Below are 9462 nucleotides of genomic sequence, written 5' to 3' on the forward strand. Positions count from 1 at the left end.
CATTGGGCATGGGGAAAGATGGCCGGCCCCCTGAACCTGATAGCTTTCCCGGTCACTGTGGTCTCCTTGGCACCTGAGAGAAGTGCTGGGCGATTGGGGGTGCCATGCTCAGTGGATAGATTCGCAGCTCTGTGGATGGAGCAGATGGTAAGGGAAGAGCTGAAGGTGTTGCGGGGCCGGAGAAGCATGTGCCAAGCCATGGGGTAGGGGAAGGCAGCAGGACGCGTGGGGATCAAGGGGTTCGGGCCTGGGGCAGCATGAGTCAGTAGTGGCCAGCATGGAGACTGCCTAGCCAGCTGGTGGACCAGGAGCAGGAAATCTTGCTCAGCTACTGCTGAGACCCACGCCGCCCCCATCAACGTGGAAACCCTGCTGCCAGCAAAAATAAGGGTTAATGTAGAATAAAACGTTCAGTATATTTTTTGAGGAAAGCTCTGAAAGTGAAGAGGCCCCATTTTGATGTGTCACTGGTATACTTAACTCGAAAGTTTATGGATCTTGTCAGATCTGCCCCTGGGGGCATCCTTGACTTAAACAAGGTTGTCTGGAAAAGGCTTGTGTATGACATCATCAATGTCTTGGATGGCATCGAGCTGGTGGAAAAGAAATCCAAAAACCACTCTCTCTCTTTTTTTTTTTATGGTAGCCTCTTAACATATATATTTTTATGTTTTTACATATCAGTAAAGAGTAAATTACAAAGCAATTCCCCTCAAAGTTGAATTTTTAAGTTGGGTATTGCCTGTCTATTTCTCTCAAGACTAAGCTGAAATAGGCCTAAGTTGTAACAGGGTTATTCTTTCTTTTTTTATTTTATTTTATTTTTTTCTTATCAGTTACATTTTATTTACTCTGTATCCCAGCCGTGTCCCGATCCCTCATTCCCTCCCAGTCCCTCCTTCCCTCCCTCATCTCCACCTTGCCCCTTGCCAAGTCCACTGATAGGGGGGACCTCCTCCCCATTCATCTGATCCTGTTTTATCAGGTATCTTCAGGACTGGCTGCAAAGCTCTCTTCTGTGGCCTAACAGGACTGCTCCTCCCTTGGGGGTGGGGAGGCCAAAGAGCCAGTCATTGAGTTCCTGTTAGAAATAGTCCTTGTTCCCCTCACTATGGGAAACCAATTGGTTACTGAGCTACCACAGGCTACATCTGAGCAGGGGTTCTAGGTTACATTCATAAATGGTCCTTGGTTGCATGTCAGTCTCAGAAAAGACCCTGTGCCCAGATATGTTTGGTCCTTGTGGAGCTCCTATCCTTTCCTCATCAGACTAACTCCCCTTCTTTCTTATGATTCCCTGTACTCTGCCAAAGGTTTGGTCATGAGTCTTTGCTTTGAAAACACTGCTACTTAGAGTCTTTAAAATGCACTCATTAGGCTCCTGTCAATGTTCAATGCGCATCCCCTCTGTCTTTCAACACGAGGATTGATAATCTTACCCCATGTCCGCTCTCTTGATTATCTTTTTTAGGTGTATAGATTTCATTATGTTTATCATATCTTATAGGTCTATATAAGTGAGTATATACCGTGTTTGTCTTTCTCCTTCTGGGATATTTCACTCAGGATGATCTTTTCTAGGTCCCACCATTTGCCTGCAAATTTCATGATTTCCTCCTTTTTGATTGCTGAGTAGTATTCCATTGTGTAAAAATACCACAATTTCTGTACCCATTCCTCCGTTGATGGACATCTGGGTTGTTTCCAGGTTCTGGCTATTACAAATAATGCTGCTATAAACATGGTTGAGCAAATATCCCTTTTGTGTACTTGAGCAAACTTTGGGTATATACCTAGCAGTGGTATAGCTGGGTCTTGAGGAAGCACTATTCCTAATTGTCTTAGAAAGCGCCAGATAGATTTCCAGAGTGGTTGTATCAGTTTACATTCCCACCAGCAATGGAGGAGGGTTCCCCTTTCTCCACAACCTCTCCAGCATGTGTTGTCCCTTGAGTTTTTCATCTTGGCCATTCTGATGGGGTGTAAGGTGGTATCTCAGGGTCCTTTTGATTTGCATTTCCCTGATGGCTAATGAGGATGAGCATTTCTTTAAGTGTTTCTCTGCCATTCGATATTCCTCTGTCGAGAATTCTCTGTTTAGCTCTGTTCCCCATTTTTTAATTGGATTACTTGGTTTGTTGCTTTTCAGCTTCTTTAGTTCTTTGTATACACTCGATATTAGTCCTCTGTCAGATAAAGGGTTAGTGAAGATTCTTTCCCAATCTGTAGGCAGGCGTTTTGTTTTGATGACAGTGTCCTTTGCTTTACAGAAGCTTTTCAGCAAAAAACACTCTCAGTGGATAGGCTCCGACCTCAGCAACTTTGGAGCCGTACCCCAGCAGAAGAAACTGTAGGCCAAGCTCTCCGACCTGTCGGCAATGGAAGATGCTTTGGATGAGTTGATTAGACATTGTGCTCAGTGACTGTTGGAGTTAATAGATGACAAAGAAAATGAAAGACTATATTACGGGACCTATTAGGATATCCACAGCATTCAAGCTTTCCACGAAGAGATTGTCATTGCAGTGAAGGCTCCAGAGGAATCCAGACTGGATGTTCCGGCTCCCAGGGAAGATTCTATCATAGTGCGCATCAGGAGCACCAAGGGACCCAGTGATGTCTGTCTGTGCGAATTAAAACAGAACCACTCAAATGGTAAAACAACCGATGGACTAGAGGCCTCTCCATCTACAAGCAGACATCCGGAATGCCCAGAGAAAGAAGACAAGCCTCCTGAGTGAGGTGAAAAAAAACGCTCAGCGTGAGCAGCTGACAGCAGTGCAAAGCGGTGAAGGTTTTGGAGGATCCTGCCTAGATGAATTATGTACCGATTTGATCCTCAGCAACAAGTCTCTGTGGAGGTGGAGGGCTCTTGTTCTCATTCTAGGTTTGCAGCAGCGTTGAAGGCCAGTAGTGTTCTCTAGTATCTTCCTGCTTTCCGTTCCTGGATGGTTTCCACATTCAAAATCAGCTCTTTTGTCAGTGAAATGGGCCTCTTGCCTCCTGAAATCATTTGATCACAAAGACTAACACAAGAACAGACATCTGGCCAGCTGGCCGTGGACTCTGCCCTGCCCTGATGGATGGTGTTAATTGCCTTAGAGTAGATCACATTTGCAGTGAGGTCTTGCATGCAGGTGATCACACACACGGGGCCATATGTGGCACCTTTGTATATATCTGTATCATGTTTAGATTATTATGAAATGTGTCTGAGTGACACTTCTACCCTAGAACAGCCGAAATAATATATATTGGGGAAATGGCAGACAGATCTCTGCTTTCTCCGAACCCGCAACTTACCAGAACCCTCTGACTGGGAGTGTGAGGAGTTTTTAAAAGTTCTACATGTAGAAGTTTCACAGATGCTTGTACATTTAGGTTCATGTACTTAAAGTATTATAATACGGTCTCCAGTGCTACGACAGAGTCGGCTACTTCTTGATTCTAAGCTGTCCACAGAGTCACTATGTCTCAGTAGATTGGCGGCATGCCTCAAGGCATTGAGGGGAAACACAGAAATGCCATCCGGCAATGGATCAGTTCACTGCAATGTGAATTTGGTCGTGGTGAAATTACAAGCGTTATTAAGCTTCTTGTGAGCAGATTTTACAATGTTTCTGCGTGCACACTTGCTCCTCCACAGAGGGGCTTACCGTAATCCCAGGCATTGTACCCTGCCCACGCTCCAGTTCTCATCCCACCTTCCCAAGCACCTAGCTATTTCTACCTCAGTGGGTAAGTCATTTACCTCTCTGTGCTTCAGTTTACTCCACTAGACTGTGAGCTCCGCGAGAGAACTTTTTATATATTTGTGCTCAGCACCCGTGCACCACGCCTAGTCCAAAACAAGTGGCCAATAAATGTCTAGCAAACGAGTGAGAGGGTGAGTGCAATGTGTGGCTGATGGACCCTGGCTTATTGTACAGGAGTCTGGGCCTCATCATTAGGATACCAAACCTCCCCCGCTTTACAAAAGATTTGAAGAAACTTGATATAACCACTGTGTATACTAAATAAAATAAATAAATAAATAAATAAATAAATAAAATAGGAATCCAAAATTAAAGTATTGAAAAAAAAATAAGAAGTTTTACTCTTGCCTGATATTTCTAAATTTTAAATCACATATCAAACGGTATGGAGTGAATCACATATAACCTGTTCATTTTAACATTTTACTTTAAAAACTATTGCAAAGAAATTCAATGACTATTGCAAAAAATACATTTGAATTTTGTGCATATGAGACAATAAAGGTGTCTTACAGGTATCTTGTTTTAGGAAACAAGGTAAATAACATCAGTGTTGATCAAGAAAGGTACAGTTTAAGAAAATGTTTTAGTCCAGTACCCCCAACTTCCTCAGTGAAATTTCATAAATTGAACCTGATAATAATTTCAGGCTGTGATTCTGATTCTGTCAGTTTCTAACTGCTTCTATCAGTACATTTGATTTTGTGTCATTAATTAAATATTAATGTGTAAAAGACCAATCGAGAGATGTTACTTTAAACTTATTTGAACTGGCCATTGTTTACAAACAACTCCTTTTCTATGGCAATAATATAATTTTGTGATTATATCTTCAAACTTACTTTTTGATGATAGGCCTGACACTAAATCTCCGTGGGTGTATTTAATATCATTTTTTGAATCCACACAGAAAAGTTGTAACTCTTCTGTTTGGAAAATAAAGTAAGATATTTCTTTTTTTTTCTTTTTTTAATTCTTAATTAATTACACTTTATTCCCTTTGTATCCTCCCTTCCCAATCCCTCCCTTCCGCCCCCCTTTGCATGCATGACCCTCCCCAAGTCCACTGATAGTGGAGGTCTTCTTTTCCTTCCTTCTGATCCTAGTTAATTAGGTCTTATCAGGAGTGGCTACATTGTCTTCATCTGTGGCCTGGTAATGCTACTTCCCCCTCAGGGGGAGGAAATTAAAGAACAGGCCAATCAGTTCATGTCAGAGACAGTCCCTGTTCCTATTACAATGGAACCCACTTGGACACTGAACTGCCATGGGCTACATCTGTGCAGGGGTCTTAGGTTGTCTCCAGACAAACCCTTAGCCAAACTAACTAAAAGGCAGAGAGAAACTATCCAAATCAACAAAATCAGAAATGAAAGGGGGACATAACCACAGACACTGAAGAAATCCAAACAATAATTAGATCTTACTTCCAAAGTCTATATGCCACAAAATTTGAAAATCTAAATGAAATGGCCAATTTTCTTGAAGGATTCTACATGCCAAAGCTGAATCAAGACCAGGTAAACCAATTAAATAGTCCTATGTCCCCTAAGGAAATAGAAGCTGTCATCAAAATCTACCATGCAAAAAAAGCCCAGGACCAGATGGTTTCAGTGCAGAATTCTATGAGACCTTCAAAGAAGAGCTAACACCAATACTCTTCAAACTGTTCCACAAAATAGAAACAGAAGGAACACTACCAAACTCATTCTATGAAGCCATAGTCACCTTGGTACCTAAACCTCACAAAGACCCAACAAAGAAGGAGAATTTCAGGCCAATCTCCCTCATGAACATTGAAGTAAGATATTTCAACGTAAGTAACTTCTGCATGTTAAACTCTCTTAAGAGTAAATCTCATATATGTGACATTTGATAAAATCTGCCATTTTGCTGTCTTCCTTGAAGTACTAGCATTAATTTTCAAAGGCTTCCTTTCAGGATAACATGAAAATAAAATAAATGTATAAGATACCACCTTTAAATCTTATACTTTTCTTCTATTATATTTAGACACTGTGTTCGAACCAACATGTAACACAAGAAAAGTGTAAATTTTCTTTGGGTCTTTGGGTTGAAGGACTAAATGTAGTTGGTAACTGACAGCACATTTCTTTTTTTTGTTGTTGTTGTTGTTGTTTTTTAATTTAGTTACTTTTTTAATTAATTTTTTATTTTTAATATTAATTACAGTTTATTCACTTTGTATCCCAGCTGTAGCCCCCTCCCTCATTCCCTCTCAATCCCACCCTCGTCTCCACTCTGCCCCTTTCTATGTCCACTGATAGAGGAGGTACTCCTCCCCTTCCATCTGACCCTAGCTTATCAAGTCTCATCAGGACTGGTTGCATTCTCCTCCTCTGTAGCCTGGCAAGGCTGCTCCTCCATCTGGGGTAAAGGGAGTGGAATGACACATTTCTAAAGCCACAAGAGTTCTTGGTCAATATCCTATTTCTATAGAAGAAGACTTAATGTGGGGTAAAGGACCGGTTTATGGGTTTGTGGAAGGATTGGAAGTCCTGTAGCATGTAGCAAGCAAAATCTAGACTGGCCTTACATCCTCAAAGACAGATTGTCTCACCTTTATATAAGTTATACATAATACCCATTTTATTTCTCTAAGAATTCAATAATATACTAAAAAAGATGAACCATTATTATAAAAAAATTCTAAATTAAAAACAATTAGCTTGACATTGATAATCAAAGAATATAATTTAACACTTTTATTATGAAATAGAGTTTAGTTAAAAATTGGTTAATCACTGATTTCGTTTCACTTAATATCTATTGAAGAATATGAAAGATTCTGACATCATTATAAATTTAAAACAAAGAGAAAGTGAGAGGTAAAATAGACCTTTTATTCATAGTATGCATTCAATAGTAGTTGAAACCTCAATAATATAGAACGAGACATGAAGTCCTCTAAATTCCAGCACTACCTGTTGAATATTTTTTAGCTTATTTTGAGTTGATAATAATAATTATAAATTATCAGGATGATTTAGTAATTTAAAAAAACTTCAGGGATTTACAATAATATTTTTAAAGTTAGGTTCATCTTTTGCATGTTAAGTTTTGAATAGTATGTTGCAGAATATCATGCTAAACAGACAGGATTCAAATTCTGCAATTGGTTATTATTTATTACTATTTTCATTATTGATTATTATTAGTAATATGAAAATGTTCAAAATTAGAAAGTCAAATTTGAGAATAGGAAGTATTATGTAGGACCTTACATTTGAGATTATTATTATACATTCTTATTTCAAAGTAACACAGAAGTATTTTTGTCATTTCTATAATTTTATTTATTTTATTTTATTTTTTATTATAGTCTCATTTTATTAACTCTGTATTCCAGCTGTATGCTGCTCCTCATTACCTCTCAAACCCTCCCTCCCTCCCTCATCTCCTCCCTGCCCCTTTCCAAGTCTACTGATTGGGGAGGATCTCCTCCTCATTCATCTGACCCTGTTTTATCAAGTATCTTCTGGAATGGTTGCAAAGTACTCCTCTGTGGCCTAGCAGGATTGGTCCTCCCTTGGGGAGTGGGGAGGTCAAAGAGCCAAAGAGTTTCTGTCAGAAATAGTCCTTCTTCCCCTTACTATGGGAAGCCAATTGGTTACTGAGCTACCATGGGCTTCATCTGAGCAGAGGTTGTAGGTTGTATCTATACATGGTCCTTGGTGGAGTGTCAGTCTCAGAAAAGACCCCTGTGTCCAGATATATTTGGTCCTTGTGGACTCCTATCCTTTCTACATCATACAAACTCCCCTTCTTTCATATGATTCCCTGCAATCTGCCGAAGGTTTGGTTATGAGTCTTAGTATCTGTTTTGATACTTTGCTAAGTAGAGTCTTTCATGGGCCCTCTGCATTAGGCTCCTGTCCTGTTACTTATTTTCTCCTATGTCCAATGCACCTCCCATTTGTCTTTCTAAGTGAGGATTGATTATCTTATCCTGGGTCCTACCAACCCAGTTCTTTAGAGACTTTGGAAGAAAGATTCTCAGCTTCATATGGAGAAACAAAAAACTCAGAATCTCCAAAACTATCCCGTAGAACAACAGATCATCAGGATGTATCTCCATCCCTGACCTCAAGCTGTACTACAGAGCAATAGTAATAAAAACTGCATGGTATTGGCATAGAAACAGAAAGGTGGATCAATGGAACCGAATAGAAGATCCAGAAATAAACCCACACACCTATGAATGCTTGATTTTTGACAAAGAAGCCAAAACCATTCAAAGAAATAAAGACAGCATCTTCAACAAATGGTGCTGTTCCACCTGGATGTCTACATGCAGAAAAATGAAAATAGATCCATATTTATGCACAAAACTAAAGTCCAAGTGGATCAAAGACCTCAACATACAACCAGATACTCTAAATCAGTTAGAAGAAAAAGTGGGGAATAGCCTAGAGTTCATTGGCACAGGAGACAAGTTCCTGAACAGAACACCAACAGCACAGTCTCTAGGATCAATAATCAATAAATGGGACCTCATCAAACTGAAAAGCTTCTGTAAAGCAAAAGACAGTGTCATCAGAACAAAACAACAGCCTACAGACTGGGAAAGGATCTTCACCAACCCGATATCTGACAGAGGGCCGATATCCAACATATATTAAGAACTAAAAAGTTAAAACGCAATAAATCAAGTAATCTAATTAAAAAATGGGGTACAGAGCTAAACAGAGAATTCTCTGTAGAGGAATATAGAATGGCAGCGAAACACCTAAAGAGAGGCTCACCGTCCTTAGCCATCAGGGAGATGCAAATCAAAACAACCCTGAGATTTCACCTTACACCCATCAGAATGGCTAAGATGAATAACTCAAGTGACAACACATGCTGGAGAGGTTGTGGAGAAAGGGGAACCCTCCTCCATTGCTAGTGGGAATGTAAACTGGTATAACCACTTTGGAAGTCAATCTGGCGCTTACTCAGACAATTAGGAATAATGCTTCCTCAAGATCCAGCTATACCACTCCTAGGCATATACCCAAGATTTGCTCAGGTACACAATAAGGACATTTGCTCAACCATGTTTGTAGTAGCTTTATTTGTAATAGCCAGAACTTGGAAACAACCCAGATGTCCCTCAATGGAGGAATGGATACAGAAATTTTTATTATGATATATTTACATTTTTCCTCATTTTCCTTCCTCCAAACTCTCCCATTTATCCTATTTCCATTCTTCTCAAGTTCATGGGCTTGTTTGTTCAATCATGATTAAATGCATATATGTTTTCTTAGTCTCTATTCTTTTTTAAATTTATTTTTAATTTATATATTTACATTATATCCTGTTTGTAGCTCCCTCCTTTCTCTCCTCCTGGCCTCACCCTCTTATTCTCTTCCCCCTCACTTTCTCCTTAATAAAGGGGAGCTCCCCTACCAACTCACCCCAATATATCAAGTTTCATCAGGCCTGTGCTCATCCTCATCCACTAAGGCCAGGCAAGGCAGCCTGGCCAGGGAGAAGTGATTGAAAAATCAGGCAACAAAGTCTGTGGTATAATCAGTGCCCACTTAATTTACTAGAGGACCAACATGAAGACCAAGCTGCCCATTGTTTACATATGTGTAAGGGACCTAGGCTCATCCATACATGCTCTTTGCTTGGTGCTTCCATTACTATTCTATTGCTGTGAAGAGTGTGAAGTGACACCGTGAGAGAACCTTATAAA

General features: G+C 40.0%; 1 pseudogene; it reads left to right on the forward strand.

The window, feature by feature from the left end:
- Positions 1-257: 257 nt before the first annotated feature.
- On the forward strand, positions 258-2741 carry LOC129692912 (transcription factor E2F6-like; annotated as a pseudogene).
- Positions 2742-9462: the final 6721 nt, after the last annotated feature.

The sequence above is a fragment of the Psammomys obesus genome, unplaced genomic scaffold, assembly GCF_907164565.1.
Source record: "Psammomys obesus unplaced genomic scaffold, mPsaObe1.curated_primary_1811, whole genome shotgun sequence".
NCBI classification, from domain to species: Eukaryota; Metazoa; Chordata; class Mammalia; order Rodentia; family Muridae; genus Psammomys; species Psammomys obesus.